At 53.1% G+C, this 20,577-nt stretch overlaps 1 long non-coding RNA gene across 1 annotated transcript in view; it reads left to right on the top strand.

Moving 5' to 3' along the window:
- LOC127039630 (uncharacterized) overlaps positions 1-19,566 on the top strand; it is a 29,059-nt gene extending 9,493 nt beyond the window's left edge. The window contains exons 2-3 of the long non-coding RNA XR_007771230.1: positions 18,724-19,291; positions 19,431-19,566. This is a non-coding gene — a long non-coding RNA (uncharacterized LOC127039630). The remainder of the gene's footprint in view (positions 1-18,723; positions 19,292-19,430) is intronic.
- The last annotated feature ends 1,011 nt before the right edge of the window (positions 19,567-20,577 follow it).

The following is a 20,577-nucleotide window of genomic DNA, read 5'->3' as shown; positions in this document are numbered from 1 at the left end:
CATCCCCACGGCCTATATATTAGGAGCCATGAAGAACTAGGAGGGGACAAAAATCATGCAGAGCAGTGGGCTCCAGAGCGGAGCGGTGACTGTTGGTGTTAACTCCATCTCTGTTCATCGAGTGGGTCTGATGTAGATGGGATGGAAGAGGGAGGCAGGGATGAGGGCAAGATTTTCAGCACCAGTAGTTTTGTGTACTGATGGTTCATGCTTGGCTTTTGTCTAGGAGCCCCAGCCAAAGGAAGAGGTGGCAGAAGTGGATCTGAGCTTCCTGGACATCTTTTAAGCATCCTTCTAAGATCTGAACAGGTTTCTGCTTTCTGCCTCCTGCTTAATTGGCTGTGAGTAAGCAATCAATACTTTGAATTGCACATCTGTACTCATTGTAGTTTTCTTCACAGGCTAGAAGCCCAACAATCTAGAAGCCAGAAACTGTCTAACAAGCAACTCGCAAACCAATTAAACCGAAAACAAGCCTAATTTCTGCGTTTTCTTTGCAGGTTTGTCATGTCTGACCAAAGTCTGCTGTGCAGAGTGACTATTTCAGGTGTCGTTGCAAGGGGTGCTTTCTAGTTGTAGTCTTAAAGGCGTAATGGCGGTGTGGGGGGGTGGCTGGGGACAGGGCTCTGGGGTGTGTAGATGCAAGAAGAAGAGATTTTGTGACATTGTGGCCTGAGATGCTGACTTCTTGGTTTTTCCTCTTTGTCCAGCGTTTGGTAAAAATGGAAAAGAAGTCAAACATAAGAGTTTACTCCTCTCGTACGATGAAATGCGAGCGAGGGCAGGGAGACCACAAACCTTCTTGAAATCAGGCGGGAGCCGTACATCTGGGAGTGGAGCAGCCACGACTGTCAGCGAGATAAGTGTTTGGTTTGGTGAGGGCTCTGCTCAAGGCCACCTGGTTCCATGTAGGGACGCCCTGTTAGCTGGGGCTGGGTTTGTAAGAAAAGAATCCTGTCTCGCTGTGGTTATGAGGGAGACAGGGCCGTCCGGGGGAGGGGCGCAAGTGGGGCAATTTGCCCCAGGCCCCACAGGGGCCCCCATGAGAATAAAATATTCTATAGTTTTGCAACTTTCTTTTATGGAAAGGGCCCCCAAAATTGCTTTGCCCGAGGCCCCCTGAATCCTCTGGGTGGCCCTGGAGGGAAATGAGGTCTCCAGTTTTCAGGGGCGGCTCATTTCTCTGGCCAGTACTGGTGTGTCCTCTGCAGCAGAAGGTTAGATACACAAAGATGACTCCAGGTGATAAGTTGCTTGCCTTCCTCCGATGTTTCTTTCTCTTTCTGTCTCTTTTCTCTACTATGTTGGCCAACACATACACACTCTCTCTCTCTGTCCTTGCCTTTCCTTGTGCTGTCTCCCTTCATAGCATGGGCACGCGTGGTGGGTGTGCAACCCCACAGGCTGTCTCTCAGGAGCAATGAAGAAGTAGGAGGGGACGAAAATCGTGCGGGATAGTGGGCGTGAGAGTGGAGTGGAGACTGTTGGTGTTTACTTGGTCTCTGTTCATCGAGTGGGGCCGATGTAGATGGAATGGAAGAGGGAGGCCAGGATGAGGACCAGATTTCAAGCATCATTGGAGCTTTGTGTAGTGATGGCTGATACTTGGTTTTGGTAGCTGCTCTTGTAGAGGAATTGTCCAAGACCCCTACCCTGAGAAGAAGGAGGCAGAAGTGGACCTGAGCAGCTTGGACATCCTTCTAAGCAGACATGAACAGTCCTCAGCTTTCTGCCTCTCGCTTAACTGGCTGTGAGTAAGGGATCAGTGCTTTGAATTCCTCATCTGTACTGGCTGTAGTTTTCTTCACAGGCCGTGTGCTTCCTCCTTGGGTGTGGGGCTCTGTGGCTGGGGAGGGGCCAGAATCTGCTCTGTAGAGTGACTATGTTGGGTGCCATTAAGAGGGCCAATGCAGAGAGGAGAAAAGGGAAAGAGACCTGAACCCTGATTACAGGGCGGTCACCCTTTCTTTAGTAAAATACTTCTCCTTTAAACTCGGTGTGTGTGGGGGGGAGTCCCCAGTGTGAAAAGATCTGGAAATAAACAGGTAAGAGTGGGATCCTGCTGAGTGTCTCCTTTCCAATCAATCCTCCATCTCTCAGCGACACCCTTCCCGACTTACTTTCCTACTCCACCACGAAAATAACAACTTTGTGTCCCCTAACCTTTACCAGAAAAGACTCCTTTTTGTGACACAGTCATGTTAGTAGGGTTAGGTGCATCCACTTGCCGGCTGTGAATACCACCGCATCTACCTACAACACATGAATATCAACACATTTCAGAAAGGATAGCCACATCAATCCCTTCTGACATAGCCCTAGGAATCTCCTCTGTCTATCTCCAAAGGGACACACAGCCTGGAATTTTGACACAACTCAGGGAGCTGTCTGGATCTCTACAGTTGAACACTCATCAGTGTGATGGTGTCTTTCTTGTGCACAAGAAAAGAAAGGGTCAAAGTTGTGGTTGGTTGAGCGGTGTAAATTGGGCAGGGCAATAGGACTTGAGGAAGGATGACGTGGAAGTGAGGGTCTGAAAGGAGCCTTCCCCACCTAATTTTTCATTTCCAGACTGTGTGACATTTGCATGGTTGGGCCATTTCTTGGCTTTTTTGAGAAAACTGGCGAATTTTCCACGGCCTCCACCATCGTCTTACAGCTGCCCCTTTGCCACACCATGTTGCATCTGACCGGGATAGGTCGCAAGTAAGATTTCACATCAAATTTCAAAAAAGCCCAGTAGAACTCATTGTGGGGGAATTTCCTGTCACTAGGAGAAACAGAAGCTCAAGCCTTCTCAAGGGGTGGGGTGTCGCTCAGCCATCGGCACAAAAAGGCTCCCCTAGTTTAAGCGTGAGAGGGATAAGACCTTGCACCCTGGTTACAGGGCAGTCATTTTGCTGGGTGTGTCAAAGTGACCTGTGGTTTAATTTGCGTGGCAGAGGAGACCCAAACCCTCCTTACAGGGTGGTCCTTAAGCTGGGGCGTTCGAATGGGGCAGAGCGAAAAGCGCTGTAAAGGAGAGACCTCCGTTCCCTCAGGAGAGCGTGGTCTCATTGCCCAGCAGGTGCCAGCGGCCCAAGACGAGCTAGAAAGGGGAGACCTGCACTCTTCTCACAAGGAGAGGTCTGTGGCAAAGGGCATTTTAAAGGCTAGGTCCTAAGGAGCTCAAAGCCACAGAGACCTTATGATGATATGAGATATTACATTACACTCATTATAAGGTGACAGGGCCAGAAAGAGTTAATTAACTCAAACTGACCTTGACCCATGGCCGAACTTTAAAGACTGGTTAGGAAGATACGTAAAGGAATAGAGGTTTGAAATGCAGCCGGCATTGTTAGGGATAGAAGGGTAAATGTTAGCTCAGGTCTTGTCTATTGCTATAGCTGTGATTCAGAGATCAAAAAAGAAATATTAACATTTAGGAAGACACTGGAGTGAAATAGTATTATTGTATATATCAGGTCGGCAACCTTTCACAAGTGGTGTGCCGAGTCTTCATTTATTCACTCTAAAATGTATTACTGGCACGCGAAACCTTAAATTAATGTTTTTCAGAAGGTCTCTGTAGTTATATAATATATAGACATAGAAACTAGTGTTGTAAAATAAACAAGGTTTTCAAAATGTTTAAGAAGCTTCATTTAAAATTAAATTAAAATGTTGATCTTATGCCGCCGGCCTGCTCAACCCGCTGCTGGTCTGGGGTTCTGTTCCACTAGGCCGGCAGCGGGCTGTGCGGGGCTGGCGGCCAGGACCCCAGCCCAGCAGTGGGCTGAGCTGCTCAGCACACTGCTGCTGAGGGGTTCCATCCACCAGCTCTTGCCAGCCGGGATCCCGGCTGCCGAACCCGCTCACCCCGCTGCTGGTCTGGGGTCCCAGCCCTGGCCACATACAGCAGGTACCTACCTTCTCCCTGGTTCTGCCCCGTTCTCTTCCTCTCTCTGCACTGAGCTGAAGGTGGGAGTGGACCGAGCACAGGGCTGGGGTGAAGGGTCTGGCCAGGAGCTAGAATGAGGGAGGGGGCTCAGGGTTGGGGCAGGAGGTCTAGGTGTGGGTGCACTTACCTGGGCAGCTCCCATTTGGTGCAGGAGCTCCTGTTTGGTGCTCAGGGTCGGGGTGGGGATGTGCGGGGTGCATGGGATGTGGGGGGGGTACAAGAGTCAGGGCAGAGGACTGGGGGAATGTGAGGGGGGTGTAGGTGTCAAGGCGGGGGGGCTGGGTATGTGTGGGGGTGACAGAGTCAGGGCTGGAGTCGTGGGGGGATGAAGGAGTAAACAGAGGGCTGGGTGTGTATGAAGGAGGTACAGGGTCCAGGGCAGGGGCCTGGGGTATGTATGAGGGAGGTACAGGGCTCAGGGCAGAGGGCTGGGTGACTGCCCCCCTCAAATCCCCAACGGCCCCCGCTCCTTGTCCCCTGACTAACCCCTCTTGGGACCCCTTCCCCTAACTGCCCCCCCCAGGACCCTATCTAAGCATCCCTGTTCTTGTCCCCTGACTGCCTCCCTAGGAGCCTACCCCCTACCTGTCCCCTGACTGCCCCAACCCTTATCCACACCCCCAACCCCTGACAGGACCCCCCTGAACTCATGACCCATACAACCTGCTCCCTGCCTGCCACAATCCCTCTCCACAGCCCTGCCTCCTGACTCATCCAACCCCCCGAGCTCCTTGGCCCCTGAGTGCCCGCCTAGGAGACTACCCCTACATGTTCCCTGACTGCCCCAACCCTTATCCACACCCATACCCCGAGACAGACTCCTGGACTTCCACGCCCCATCCAACCACTCATCACCCGCTGACAGGACCCCCAGAACTCCCAACCCATACAACCGTCCACACCCCTTCCTCCTGACAGCCCCCTCCAAAACTCCTGACTTATCCACCCCCCCAGCTCCTTGTCCCTTGACCACTCCCTCCAGACACTCCCCTCCACCCTAGCTGCCCCCCCGGACCCTCCTTGCTCCCTGTCCCCTGACCCCTGTCCAGCTCCCACCCCCTGACAGACCCCGGAATTCCCATGCCCCATCCACCCCCCTGCTCCCTGTCTGCTGCCGCCAGAGACCTCCCGCCCCTAGCCACCCCCCCTGGATCCCACCCCCTATCCAACCAACCCTGCTCCCTGTCCCGACTGCCTCCAACCCCCCCAGCCCCAGACCGCTTACTATGAGCCTCCAAGCAGAGCCAGCCTATGCTGCCCCGCGGGAGCGCACAGCCCCGCCCCTCAGAATGCTGCACGCATGGCGGCCGGGCTCCGAACGAGTGGGGAGCGTCTTTCCCTCCCCGCAGAACCAAATGCTGCCCCATGGGAGCACGCAGCCCCAGCCCCAGAGCTCTCTCGGAGAGGGGGGAAGGCGAGGTCTCTTTTTGGAGCATTCAGCATCCTCTGCCCCTCCGTGCGCTTCCCACAGCGAGTCGCCCCAGCGGGGTCCGGGGGGGGGGGCACAGGGTCCTGCACCCCCACTGCGCAGTCAGACGTGACTCTCAGCCAGCCAGTAACACAGAGGTTTATTCGATGACAGGAACAGGGTCTAAAACAGAGCTTGTAGGTACCGTGAACCGGACCCCTTGGCCGGGTCCATTCTGGGGGGCAGTGAGCCAGACCCCCACGTCTGCCCTCAGCCAGCTCCAGACTAACAACCCCCTCCAGCCCCTCCTCTCTGCTCAGCCTCTTCCCCGGGCCAGGAGGTCACCTGATCCCTTTCTCTCCAACACCTTCAGCTGGCACCTTTGCGGGGGGGGGGGCCCAGGCCATCAGTTGCTAGGAGACAGAGTGTCAGGCGTTTAGGTGCACTGGCCCTTTGCTCTGCCAGATACTTAAGAACTGCCATGGGGACACTGAGGCACCAACACAGTATTCAGAGCAAACATTAAGAACGTTCCCAGGCTGCCGGAGGTGGCCGACCTCTGACCTAGTGTCTCTTGCTCCATGAGGGAAATAACTACTGACACCCTGTGGCCACGCAGGGTAATGCACCGAGCATTTCCCGCATGGAGCAACAGTGACACTGTGTGGCCACGCTGAGTAATGCACAGAGCATTTCCTGCACGGAGCAACAGTGACACGGGGTGGGCACACAGGGTAATGCACAGAGCATTTCCCTCATGGAGCAACAGTGACACTGTGCATTACCCTGTGTGGCCACATGGTGTCACGGTTGCTCCGTGCAGGAAATGCTCTGTGCATTACTCGGCGTGGCCACACGGAGCATTTCCTGCATGGAGCAACAGTGATACCGTGTGGCCACGCCGAGTAATGCACAGAGCATTTCCCTCAAGGATGGTCACCCAGGGAAATGCAGTTGCTCCATGAAGGAAATGCTTTGTGCAGTAGTCAGAGTGCCCACCCAGTGTCTCCCTTGCTCCAGGAGATAAGTCCTCTGTGCATTCTCCCAAGAGGCCACCCACTGATTCTGCTGCTCCATGAATGAAATAGTTTGTGCATTAACCCCTAGTGGCCCCTCGTTTTCACTGTCCCTTGATGAGGGGAAATGATTTGTGCATTACCTGTATTGGCCACCCAGTTTTAATCTTGCTCCGAGTGGGAAATACTTAGTGACACCAGGTGGCCACTCAAGGTAATGCACCTAGCATCTTCTTCAGTGCATTTCAGCCTGCCCCCCACCGGGACCCATTCAACATCCTTCAACCTGCTCTGGCGTCCCCAGACTTGCCAGCACTCCACTCACCCCACCCCAATCTGCTGCCTGCACGTGGCCCTCCAATTCATCCCATCTGCCATCTGTTCCCCATCTCAGGGCACCCCAACATCCTCCATGATACCCCTTCCTTACACCCCAACCCCAATTGGCTCCAACCTATTTCTCCATTGCTGGGCCTCACTTCCCCACGCCACCCACAGCCAGCCACGTTTCCCTCTCTAATTCCTGTTCCTCTTCCCAGCCACACTGGGGCCTTTCAACCCCCCTCCAACCTGCCCTTACTTGCCAAGGCTTCTGAATCCCACATTCCTGCAGTACAGCTTGGGAACCCTACACCCTTCTACCTCGCAGTGCAGTCCCCACCCCCAGATATCATATGACTAAGCCACTGATTCACGGACCCCAAATTGCTTACTGAACATGTCCATTGATCAGCCCCATGGAGTGCTGTCTCCCTTCCTAAGACATGGGCAGGCGTGCTAGGTGTGCATCCCCACAGGTTAGGTCTCAGGAGCCATGAAGAATTAGGAGGGGACAAAAATTCTGCAGGGTAGTGGATAGTGGAGTGGAGCCGTGACTGTCAGTGTTGACTCAGCCTCTGTTCATTGAGTCTGGCGGATGTAGATGAGACTGGAGAGGGAGACAGGGATGAGGGCAAGATTAAACACAGCAATAGAGCTCTGTGTAGTGATAGCTCTTGCTTGGCTTTATTAACTTGCACAGGAATCATCCAGGAGCCCTCACCGGGGGAAAATATGGCAGAAGTGGACCTGAGCAGCGTGGACATCCTTCTAAGGAGACATGAATAGTCCTCAGCTTTCTGACCGCTGCATAACTGGCAGTAAGTGGTCAGTGCTTTCAATTCCTCTTCTGTACTCACTGTAATTTTCTTCACAGACCACGTGGTTCCTCGTTGGGTATGGGGCTCTGTGGGATTAAGGCTGGGGAGGGGCCAGAGTCTGCTGTGCAGAGTGACTCTGTCAGGTGTCATTGCAAGGGCTGCTTTCTACTTGTAGTGCTAAATCTGTAATAGGAAGATGGTTGAGGGCGGAGCCCAGCTGTGTGGGACAGGTGAAAAGAAGAGCCTAGGAGACATTGCCCACTGAGATGGTAACTTGTTTTATCCCCTGGTTTTAGTGCCAAGGAAAAAGATGCCATGTGTGAGAGTCTACAGCCTTCGTGATGGAAAGCGAGTGAGACTGCGAGCGTGGTTGGTGCCAGGCAGGAGTCGTCCATCTGGGAGCAGAACAGCCGCTACTGTCACTGAGATAAGTGTTTCTTTTGCTGAGGGTTCTGCTCCTCCAGATAGGGACACCTCGTTAGCTGGGGCTGGGTTTGTAAGAAGAGGCTCCTGAGTAGCTGTCATTATGAGGGAGACAAGGCCCCCATTTTCAGGGGCTGGTCAGTTCTCTGGCCAGTAGTGGTGTCATCTGCAGCGGAAGGTTAGATCCCTGCAGATGACTGCAGGTGGTGTGTTTCTTACCTTTCTCCTGTGTTTCTCTCTTCGTTCTCTATGGTGTTGGCCAACACTCACGTTCTTCCTCTCTTTGCCTCTCCTTGTGCTGTCTTCCTTCATAGGACACAGGCAGGCATGCTCAGAGTGTATCCCCACGGCCCATGTATCAGGAGCCATGAAGAAGTAGAAGGGGACAAGAATAATGCAGAGCAGTGGGCACGAGAGTTGAGTGGTGACTGTCAGTGTTAACCTGGTCTCTGTTCATCGAGTGGGGCTGATGTTGATGGGACTGGAGAGGGAGGCAGGGATGAGGGCAAGATTTCACACGCCATTAGAGCTTTGTGTAGTGCTGGCTCTCACTTGGCTTTTTGCAGCTGCTCTTGCACAGGGATTGTCCAGGAGTCCCAGCAGGAGGAGAAACTGGCAGAGGTGGATCTGAGCAGCCTGGACGTTCTTCTAAGCAGATGTGAACAGTCCTCAGCTTTCTCCATTCTGAACACCTGTCTCTGAGTAAGAGATCAGTGCTTTCAATTCCTTATCTGTACTCACTGTAGTATTCTTAACAGGCTGTGTTCTTCCTCATTGGGTATGGGGCTGTGAGAGAGTGCCTCTGGGGAGGGGCCAGAGTCTGGTGTGCAGCGTGATTATTTCTTTGCCTTTACAAGGGGTGCATTTTAGTGGTCATGCTAAATGTGTAATGGGGGAGAGATTTGATGGCGGAGCCCTGCCGTGTGGGAGAGGGGACAAGAATAGCCTATGTGACGTTGCCCACTGAGATCGTAATTTGTTTGTTTTTTCTACTTGTGCTGTGTTTAGTACCAAGGCAGAAAGAATCACGCGTCAGTCTACTGCCCTCATGCGATGGAAAGCGAGCGAGAGCGACTAGACCGTAAGCATTGTTGATGCAAGGCAGGAGCCGTCCAGCTGGCACTGGAGCAGTCTCTGTTGTCAGTGAGATAAGTGTCTGGTTTGATGAGGGCTCTGCTCACGGCCCACCTGGCTCCAGATCGGAACACCCCGTTAGCTGGTTCCTGACCAGGTGTGCTTACAAGGTCGAGAAGGTCCCCAATTTGAGGGGCTGATCATTTCTCTGTTCACAAGCAGTGTGTCCTCTGCAGGAGAAGATTGGATCCAAGGGGATGAATCCAGCTGGTGAGTTTCTTGCCTTCATCCCGTGTTTCTTTTTCTGTCTGTCTCTTTCCTAGTGTGTTGGCCAACGCTCTTTCTCTCTCTCTCTGTCTCTGTCCTTGCCTCTCCTTGTGCTGTCTCCCTTCGTAGGACACGGACAGGAGTGCTAGGTGTGCATCCCCGCAGGCTAGGTCTCGGCAGCTATGAATAAGTAGGAGGGGATGAAAATCATGTGGGGCAGTGGGCGCTAGAGTGGAATGGAGACTGTTGGTGTTGACTCGGTTACTGTTCATCAAGTGGGGCTGATGTAGATTGGATGGGAGAGGGAGGCAGGGATGAGGGCAAGATTACCTGCACCAACTGAATTTTGTGTACGAATGGCTCTTGCTTGGTTTATTTCCTGCGCTTGCAGAGGAATCGTCCAGGAGCAGCAGCTGAAGGAGAAGGTGGCAGACGTGGTGCTGAGGAGCCTGGACATCCTTCTAAGGAGAGATTAACAGTCCTCAGCTTTCTTCCTCCTACATAACTGGCTGTGAGTAAGCTGTCAGTGCTTGGAGTTCTTCATCTGCTCTCACTTCAGTTTTGTTCAGAGGCTGTTAATTTACTCGTTGAACACAGTGCTCTGCGGGATTCAGGCGAGGGAAGGGAAAGGCACAAGTCTCCTGTGCAGAGTGAGTATTTTGGATGTAGGTTCAATGGGCTGCTTTTTAGTTGCAGTGCTAAAGCTATAATGGAAGGAGGGTTGAAGGCGGAGAGCTGAGCTGCGGTAGATGCGAGATAGTAACTGATTTGTTTTCTAATCTTTACTCACTAATTTTCTTCACATTCCGTTTGCTTCCTCGTTGGGTACTGGGCCTATGGGATTAAGGCAGGAGAGGGGACCAGAGTCACAGTTGCCAACTTTCATGGGGTAAATAGTCACTCTGCACAGCAGACTTATGCAAGTCGGGGTGCTTATTTCAGGTGTCATTGCAAGGGATGCTTTCTACTTGTACTCCTAAAGGTGTGATGGGAGGAGCGTTCAGGGCAGAGACCCACCGTGTTTGAGAGGTGAAAAGAAGAGCCTCCCCAACATTGCCCACTGAGATGGTGACATGCTTGTTTTTTCCTCTTCTGCTGGATTTAGTACCAGGGGAAGAGAAATCTTGCATCAGAGACTCCTGCCCTTGTGCAATGGAAAGTGAGTGAGAGCGATGACGACCAAAAGAATTACTGTTGCCAAGGAAAAGCTGTCCTACTGGGAGTGAAACAGTGGCCACTCTCAATGAGATAAGTGTCTGTTTTGGTGATTGCTCTGCTCTCAGCCCACCTTGCTCCTAGTAGGGACGCTCCGTTTGCTGGGGCTGTGTTTGTAAGAAAGTGTTTCTGAGTAGCTGTGGTTATGAGGCAGACAAGGACCCCATTTTCAAGGGTTGCTCCGTTCTCTGGCCAGTCGCGCTGTGTCCTCTGCAGCAGAAGGTTAGATCCAGTGGGATGACTCCAGGTGACGAGTTGCTTGCCTTCCTCCCATGTTTCTCATTTTTTCTCTCTCTCTCTCTACTGTGTTGGCCAACACTCTTTCTTAGTCTGTCCTTTCCTTGTGCCGTCTCTATTCTTAGGACACAGGCAGGCCTGCAAGGTGTGCATCCCCACAGGTTAGGTCTTGGGAGCCCTGGAGTAGTAGGAGGGGACCAAAACCATGTGAGGAAGTGGAGCAGTGACTGTCAGTGTTAACTCAGTCGTATTTTGCGTGGGGCCGATGTAGATGAGATGGAAGAGGGAGGCAGGGATGAGGGCAAGATGTCAAACACCAATAGAGCTTTGTGTAGTGACAATTTCTACTTGGGTGTTGCAGCTTCTGTTGCAGAGGAATCATTCGGGAGCCCTGGCCAAAGGAGAAACTGCTGGATGTGGATCTGAGCAGCCAGGACATCCTTCTAAAGAGACGTGAACAGTCCTTAGCTTTCTGCCTCCCACATAACTGGCTGTGAGTAAGAGGTCAGTGCTTTGAATTCCTCATCTGCACTCACTGTAATTTTCTTCACAGGCCGTGTGCTTCCTCATTGAAAACGATGCTTTGTGGGATTCAGATGAGGGAAAGGCACAAGTCTCCTGTGCAGAGTGAGTATTTTGGATGTAGGTGCAACAGGTTGCTTTTTAGTTGTAGTGCTAAAGCTGTAATGGGAGAAGGGTTGAGGGCGGAGCCCTGAGGTGCGGTAGATGCAAGAAGAACCTATGCACACTGCAGACATGCTAACCAGTTTGGTTTTCCTCCTGTTGCTGGTTTTAGTACCAAAGGAAAAGAAGTGGAGGGTCAGAATCAGCTCCTGTCCTGCGATAGAAAGCAAGTGAAAGCTGGGAGACTGGCATAAACAATGCTTGCAATCAAGAGCCATCCAGCTGGGAGTGGAGCAACTGTCACCATCAGTGAGATAAGTGTCTCGTTAAGTGAGGGCTCTGCTCACTGCCCACTTGGCTCCAGGTACAAATGCCCCATTAGCTGGGGCTGGGTTTGTAACAAAGTGTTCGTGACTAGCTGTGCTTATGAGGGAGACAAGGTCCCCATTTTCAGAGTCTGCTAATTTCTCTGTCTACAAGCTCTGTGTCCTCTGCAGAAAAGGTTGGATCCAGGAGAATGATTCCAGGTGGCGAGTTGCTTGCCTTCCTCTCATGTTTCCCCCTCTCTCTCCTCTGGTGTGTTGGCCAACACTCTCTCTGTCAATCTGTCCTTGCCTCTTGTTGTGCTGTCTCTGTTCATGGCACACGGGCAGGTGTGACTAGGTGTGCACCCCACAGGCTCTGTCTTGGGAGCCATGAAGAAGTAGGAGGGGATGAAACTCGCATGTGTGGCAGTGGGCACAAGACTGGATCGGTGACAGTCGGTGTTGACTCCGTCTCTGTTCATTGAGTGGGGCCCATGTAGATGAGATGGGAAGGGAGGCAGAGATTAGTGGCAAGATTTGACGCACCTTCAGAGCTTTGTGTAATGCTGGGTCATGCATGGCTTTTGCAGCTGCACTGGCAGAGGAATTGTCCTGGAGCCCTACCTGGAGGAGAGACTCTCAGAAGTGGACCTGATCAGCCTGAACATCCTTCTTAGCAGACATGAACAGTCCTTAGTTTTCTCCCTCCCGCATACTTGACTGTGAGTAAGAGGTCAGTGCTTTCAATTCATCATCTATCCTCGCTGTATTATTCTTCACATGCTGTCTCCTTACTCGTTGGGTATGGGTCTTTGTGGGATTAAGGCTGGGGAAGGGACCAGAGTCACAGTAGCCAACTTCCCCTGGGTAAATGAGGACCCCGACTTTCACAATAAGCCAAAAATCAAGCTAATCCCATTTCAAAACAAGCCAATACCTAAGAACGCAACACTCAGTGACTAGATCTCCCCTGGCGTGCAGTCGGGGACTGCAGTGGGCCCACTGTGCACTCCTCTCTTGCCATTTTTGCACCTCTGTGCTCCCGATTGCCGGGAGCCAATCAAAAACAAATCAAGAAGCTACAATGAGCAAGAACTTACAAGCCAACAAGCAACTCACAAGTCAATTAAGCCAACCCCCCGCCCCAATTTCTGTATTTCATTTCCAGCCTTTGTGACATTTGCATGGTTGGGCCATTTCTTGGCTTTTTTAAGAAAAGGGGCGAATTTTCCACGGCCTTCGCCACCCCCTTACAGCCGCCCCTTCGCCACACCATGTTCCATCTGACCGGGATAGGTCGCAAGTAAGGGTTCACTTCAAATCTCAAAAAATCCAAGTAGAAATCATTGTGGGGGAATTTCCTGTGACTAAGAGAAACGGAAGCTCAATCCTTAAACGGGGGTCGCTCAGCCACACGCACAGAAAGGCTCCCCTAGCTTAAGCGTGCGAGGGATAAGACCTTACACCTTGGTTACAGGGCTGTCATTTTGCTGGGTGTGTCTGTCACAGAGTGTAGGGGAGTGCGGCCCTGCACCCGTCTTCCTGGGGTGACTCAGTGACTCTCAGCCAGCCAGTAAAACGGAAAGTTTATTGGACAACAGGAATGCAGGTTACAGCAGAGCTTGTAGGCACCGCCAGGACCCCTCAATCAAGTCCTTCTGGGGCTCAGGAAGCTTAGTCCCCTGAATTCCAACCACCCAGCCCCAAACCGAAACTAAACTCAACTCCCTCCAGCCGGCCCCTTCCTTTGTCCAGATTCCCCGGCAAAGGTGCTGACACACCTCCCTGCTCCCTGGCTCAGGTTACAGGCTTAGGTCTTGGTCCCTCACCTAAAGTAATCCCCAGCTCTTCCATCCCCACACAGACAGTCCCTACTCCATCACAGTGTCAAAGTGGCTTGTGGCTTAATTTGCTTGGCAAAGGAGACCCAAACCCTCCTTACAGGGAGGTCCTGAAGCCAGGGGTTTCCCAATGGGGCACAGCGAAAAGCGCTGTAAAGGAGAGACCTCCGTTCCCTCAGAAGTGGGTGGTCTTGTTGCCCAGCAAGTGCCAACGGCCCAAGAGGAGTTAGAAAGGGGAGACCTGCACCTTTGTCACAGGGAGAGGTCAACGGCCCGGGGCATTTTAAAGGCTAGGTCCTAAGGAGCTCAAAGCCACATAAACCTTGGGATGTTCTGAGTGTAATGTAATACCTCATTGTAAGGTGACAGGGCCAGAATGAGTTAATTAACTCACAAACTGACCTGACCCATGGCCGAACTTTAAAAACTGGTTAGGAAGATCTGTAAATGAATGGAGGTTTGAAATGCAGCCTGCATTGTTAGAGATCAAAGGGTAAATGTTACCTCAGGTCTTGTCATGTAACCAGACAAGTCTTGTCTATTGCTATAGCTTTGGTTCGAAGATGAAAAAAGGAATATTAACATTTAGGAAGACACTGGAGTGAAATAGTGTTGTTGTCTATATCGGGGATTAGCAACTTTGCACAAGCGGTGTGCCAAGTCTTCATTTATTCGCTCTAATTTAAGGTTTCGCGTGCTGGTAATGCATTTTAATGTTTTTTAGAAGGTCTCTCTCTTTCTATATATTATATAACTAATCTAGTGTTGTGTTGTATTGTATTGTAAAATAAACAAGGTTTTCAAAATGTTTAAGAAGCTTCATTTAAAATGAAATTAAAATGTTGATCTTACGGCGCCAGCCCGCTCAGCCTGCTGCTGGTCTGCGGTTCTGTTCACTTAGGCTGGCGGCAGGCTGTAAGGGGCCACTGGCCGGGACCCCAGATGAGCAGTGGTCTGTGTCAGGCCGGCTGCTGGGACCCTAGACTCGCAGTGGGCTGAGGGGGGCTGGTGGCCAGGACCCCAGACCAGCGGCTCAGCCCATTGTTGCTCAGGGGTTCCATCCACCGGCTCCTGCCAGCTGGGATCCTGGTTGCCGGACCCACTAAGCCTGCTGCCGGTCTGGGGTCCCAGCCCTGCGCACATAAAGTGGAAACCTACCTTCTCCCTGGTTCTGGCCCATTCTCTTCCTCTGTCTGCACTGAGCTGAGGGCTGGGAGTGAATGGTCTGGCCAGGAGCTAGAATGAGGGACGGGGCTCAGGGTTGGGGCAGGAGGTTTTGGGTGTGTGGGGTACTTACTTGGGCAGCTCCCATATGATGCGAGGGGTGCAGGTGGGAATGTGGGGGGGGGGCAGGAGCTCCCATTTGGTGCTCAGGGTGGGGGTTGGGAGGTGCCAGAGTCAGGGCTGGGGTCGTGGTTGGGTGCAGTAGTCAACAGAGGGCTGGGTGTGTGTGAGGTAGGTACAGAACCCAGGGCAGGGGCCTGGGGGTGTGTAGGGGGGCAGGGCTCAGGGCAGAGAGGGCTGGGTGATTGCCCCCCTCAGAATCCCCAACCCCCCACTCCTTGTCCCCTGACTACCCCCTCCTGGGACACCTGCCCCTAACTGCTCCCTATCCCCTATCTAAGCGTCCCTGCTTCTTGTCCCCTGACTGCCCCCCTAGGAGTCTACCCCCTACCTGTCCCCTGACTGACCCAACCCCTATCCACACCCCCACCCCGAGACTGACCCCCAGACTCCCACACCCCATCCAACCACTCCCCAGCCCCTGACAGGACCCACAGAACTCCCAACCCAGACATCCCTCCCCCTGCCTGCCGCAACCCCCTCCACACTCCTGCCTCCTGACAGCTCCCCCCAAAAAACGCCTGACTCATCCAACCCGCCGAGCTCCTTGTCCCCTGACCACCCCCTCCAGAGACCCCTCCACCCTAACTGCCCCCCCCCAGGACCCTCCTTGCTCCCTGTCCGCTGACTTCCCTGACCCCTATCCAGCCCCCACCCCCTGACAGACCCCGGAACTCCCATGCCCCATCCACCCCCCTGCTCCCTGTATGTCGCCTGCAGAGACCCCTGCCCCTAGCCAGCCCCCCCGGGATACCACCCCCTATCCAACCAACCCTGTCCCCTGACTGCCCCCACCCCTTATCCAACCTGCCCGGCCCCAGACCCTTTACCATGAGTCTCCAAGCAGAGCCAGCCTATGCTGCCTCGTGGGAGCGCACAGCCCTGCCCCTCAGAATGCTGCACGCGTGGCGGCCGGGCTCCGGACAGCGGGGAGCGTCTTTCCCTCCCCACAGAGCCAAACGCTGCCCCGCGGGAGCACGCAGCCCCAGCCCCAGAGCTATGCATGTGGCGGCAGGGATCCAGGCAGGGATCCAGGGATCCAGGAGGGGCTGGCGGCTTGCTGCGCTCGGCCCGGTGCTGCAGCCCGGGAGTGCGGACCCTGCGCTTGCTGTGCTGGCAGGTTTTTTAATGCCACCCTGGAGTCCTGGCAGGCAGCCGCGTGCCATTAAAGATCAGCTGGCGTGACGTCTTTGGCACGTGGCTGCGGGAGGTGGCCGACCCCTGACCTAGTGTCTCTGTTGCTCCATGAGGGAAATAACTAGTGACACCCTGTGGCCACGCGGGGTAATGCACCGAGCATTTCCTGCATGGAGCAACAGTGACACCGTGTGGCCACGCGGGGTAATGCACCGAGCATTTCCTGCATGGAGCAACAGTGACACCCTGTGGCCATGCGGGGTAATGCCCAGAGCATTTCCTGCATGGAACAACAGTGACACCCTGTGGCCACACAGGGTAATGCACCGAGCTTTTCCTGCATGGAGCAACAGTGACACCGTGTGGCCACGCGGGGTAATGCCCAGAGCATTTCCCGCACGGAGCAACAGTGACACCCTGTGGCCACGCGGGGTAGTGCACCGAGCATTTCTTGCACGGAGCAAGAGTGACAATGGGTGACCGTGTGGGGTAATGCACAGAGCATTTTGTGCATGGAACAACAGTGACACCATGTGGCCATGCAGGGTAATGCACAGTTGCGCCACGAAGGAAATGCTTTGTGCAGTAGCCAGAATGCCCACCCAGTGTGCGTCTTGCTCCATGAGGGAAATGCTCTGTGCATTTCCCCCAAGAGGCCACGCACTGACACTGCTGCTCCATGAGGGAAATGCTCTGTGCATTAACCCCAGTGGCCCCTCATTGTCACTGTCCCTTGATGAGGGAAATGGTTTGTGCATTATCTGGATTGGCCACCTGGTTTCACTCTTGCTCCTGGAGGAAAATACTTAGTGACACCAGGTGGCCATTCAAGGTATGCGCACACAGCATCTTCTTCAGTGCATTCCAGCCTCCCCCCACCAGGACCCATTTAACCTCCTCCAACCTGCTCCTGCATCCCCAGACTTGCCAGCACTCCGATTGCCCCACCCCAATCTGCCCCTGCACGTGGCCCTCCAATCTTCCCCATCTCAGGGCACCCCACCATCCCCCATGACACCCAATCCCTACACCCCAACCGGCTCCAATCTATTTCTCCATTGCTGGACCCCACTTCCCCAGCACCGCATTTCCCCATGCCACCCACAGCCAGCCAGGTTTCCCTCTCTAATTCCTGTTACCCTTCCCAGCCACACTGGGGCCTTTACACCCCCCTCCACCCTGCCCTTACTCTCCAAGGCCCATGAATCCCACATTCCCTCAGTACAGCTTGGGAACCCTACACCCCTCTACCATACAGTGCAGCCCTCACCCCCAGATATCATACAGCTAAGCCACTGATGCACGAACCCCAAATTGCCTACTGAATGTATCCACTGATCATCCCTATGGACTGACTCTCTTTTCCTTTCCTTGTCCTGTCTCCCTTCCTAGGACATGGGCAGGTGTGCTAGGTGTGCAGCCCCAAGAGCTGTGTATCAGGAGCCATGAAGAAGTAGGAGGGGACAAAAATCCTGCAGGGTAGTGGATAGTGGAGTAGAGCATGTGATGGGGCAAGGCCAGATGGCTACAGTAAAGTACTGAGAAACAGGTATGTTAGCCCCAGGCTAAACAAATCCCTAGGACCCTGGTAACCAAATGACAGTTGCTCTAGGTTAATCAAGGCACCTGGGGCCAATTAAGCTCTTTCTAGAAGGCAGTAGAGAGAGCTACTTTAATAAGAACACCTGCAGCCAATCAAGGCAGGCTAATCAGGGCACCTGGGTTTAAAAAGGAGCTCACTCCAGTCAGGCAGGGAGGAGCCAGAGGAGAAGGAGCATGTGTGAGGAGCTGGGAGCAAGAAGGCAAGGAGCTGAGAGTGAGAGAGTGTACAGCTGGAGGATTGAGGAGGACAAGCGTTATCAGACACCAGGAGGAAAGTCCTGTGGTGAGGATATAGAAGGTGTTTGGAGGAGGCCATGGGGAAGTAGCCCAGGGAGTTGTAGCTGTCATGCACCTGGTACAGGAGGACTATAGACGGCTGCGATCCACAGCGCCCTGGGCTGGAACCTGGAGTAGAGGGTGGGCCCGAGTTCCCCCCAAACCTCCCCAACTCCTGATCAGACACAGGAAGAGCTGACCCAGGCTGTGGGTTCCACAAGAGGGGAAGATCAGTGAGGTGAACAATCCGCCAATAAGCACAGGACCCACTAAGGTAGAGGAGGAACTTTGTCACAAGCAGTTACTGTCGGTGTTGACTCAGTCTCTGTTCATCGAGTGGGGCAGATGTACACGGGACTGCAGAGGGAGGCAGGGATGAGGGCAAGATTAAACACAGCAATAGAGCTCTGTGTAGTGATAGTTCTTGCTTGGCTTTATTAGTTTGCAGAGGAATCATCCAGGAGCCCTCACCGGGCGAGAATATGGCAGAAGTGGACCTGAGAAGCCTGGACATTCTTTTAAGGAGATATGAATAGTTCTCAGCTTTCTGCCTCCCGCTTAAATGGCTCTGAGTAAGCGGTCAGTGCCTTCAATTCCTTATCTGTACTTGCTGTAGTTTTCTTCACAGACCATGTGGTTCCTTGTTGGGCACGGGGCTCTGTGGGATTAAGGCTGGGGAGGGGCCAGAGTGTGCTATGCAGAGCGACTATGTCGAGTGTAGTTGCAAGGTGTGCTTTCTACTTTTAGTCCTAAAGGTGTAATGGGAAGAGGGTTGAGGTCAGAGCCCTGCTGTGCAGGAGAGGTGAAAAGAAGAGCCTACGAGACATTGCCGACTGAGCTGATAACTTACTTGTTTTATCCCCTGGTTTTAGTGCCAAGGAAAGAGATGTCACGTGTGAGAGTCTACAGCCCTCGTGATGGAAAACGAGTGAGAGTGACGAGACTGCAAGCGTTGTTGGTGCCAGGCAGCAGCTGTCCATCTGGGAGCAGAACAGCCGCTACTGTCACTGAGATAAGTGTTTCTTTTGCTGAGGGTTCTGCTCCTCCAGGTAGGGACACCTCGTTAGCTGGGGCTGGGTTTGTAAGAAAAGGTTCCTGACTAGCTGTTGTTATGAGGGAGACAAGGTCCCCATTTTCAGGGGCTGGTGAGTTCTCTGACCAGTAGCAGTGTGTCCTCTGCAGTGGAAGGTTAGATCTGGGAGGATGACTGCAGGTGGAAAGTCGCTTGCCATCTTCCCATGTTTCTCTCTTTCTTCTCTACTGTGTTGGCCAACATTCTCTCTCTCTCTCTCTCTGTCCCTGCCTCTCCTTGTGCTGTCTTCCTTTGTAGGACACAGGCAGGCGTGCTCGGAGTGCATCCCCATGGCCTACGTATCAGGAGCCATGAAGAAGTAGGAGAGGATGAAAATAATGCAGAGCAATGGGCACGAGAGCGGAGCGGTGACTGTTGGTGTTAACTCGGTCTCTGTTCATCAAGTGGGGCTGATGTAGATGGAATGGAAGAGGGAGGCAGGCTGAGGGCAAGATTGCAAGCACCAGTAGAGCTGTGTGTACTGATGGCTCTTGCTTTCTTTTGCAGCTGCGCTTGCAGAGGAATTGTCCAGGAGCCCTCGCTGGAGGAGAAACTGGCAGAGGTGGATCTGAGCAGCTTGGACATCCTTCTAAGGAGACGTGAACAGTCCTGAGCTTTCTGCCTTCTGCATAACTGGCTGTGAGTAAGAAGTCAGTGCTTGGAGTTCCTCATCTGTTCTCACTGTAGTTTTCTTCCCAGGCCATGTGCTTCCTCGTTGGGTATGGGGCACAGTGGTATTAAGGCTGGGGAAGGGACAGGTGTCTCCTGAGCAAAGTAACTATTTTGGGTGCCATTACAATGGGTCCTTTCTAATTGCAGGTGTAAAGTAGTAATGGGAGATGGGTTGAGGGCGGAGCTGTGGGATACGGGAGCTGTGAAATGGAGACTTCACGACAGAGCAGATGGAGATGCTAATTTTATTTGTTTTTCTTCCTTCTGCTGGGTTTAGTACCAAGGAAAAAGAAGTCACGCATCAGAGTCTATTGCCGTCACGTGGTGAACAGTGAGTGAGAAGAGCAAGTCTTTGAGCATTGTTCATGCCAGGCAAGAGCCCTCCATCTGGGAGCTGAGCAGACACCACTGTCACTGAGAAGTGTCTGTTTTGCTGAGGGTTCTGTTCACGGCCCATCTGACTCCAGGTGGAGACACCTCATCAGCGGGGGCTGGGTTGGTAAGAAAAGGTTCGTGACTAGCTGTGGATACGAGGGAGACAAGGTCTCCATTTTCAGGGTCTGGTCACTTTTCCATCCACAAGCAGTGTGTCCTCCACAAGAGAAGGTTGGATCCAGGGGGATGCCTTGAGCTGGCAAGTTCCTTGCCCTCCTCCTGCATTTCTCTCTCCCCCCCTTTTTCTGTACTGTGTTGGCCAACACACACTGTCTTTCTTTGTCTCTATCCTTGTCTCTCCTTGTACTTTCTCCCTTTATAGGACACAGGCCAGTGTGCTCTGTGTGGATCCCCGCAGGCTAGGTCTCAGGAGCCAGGAAGAAGTCGGAGGGGATGAAAATCATGTGGGGTAGTGGGTGTGAGAGTGGAGCCAGGTATTGGAAAATATTGAGAACGTATAGTGGTTTTGACAGTGATGGCTCTTCCATAGATTGTTTGCTGTTTTTGCGGAGACCCACTCCAGGCGAGTGGAGCAGCCCCAGACAGA

This window comes from Gopherus flavomarginatus, chromosome 23, assembly GCF_025201925.1.
Source record: "Gopherus flavomarginatus isolate rGopFla2 chromosome 23, rGopFla2.mat.asm, whole genome shotgun sequence".
In the NCBI taxonomy this organism is placed as follows: Eukaryota; Metazoa; Chordata; order Testudines; family Testudinidae; genus Gopherus; species Gopherus flavomarginatus.
Note: the sequence above shows the minus strand (reverse complement) of the source record. Positions and strands in the feature narration are given on the sequence as shown.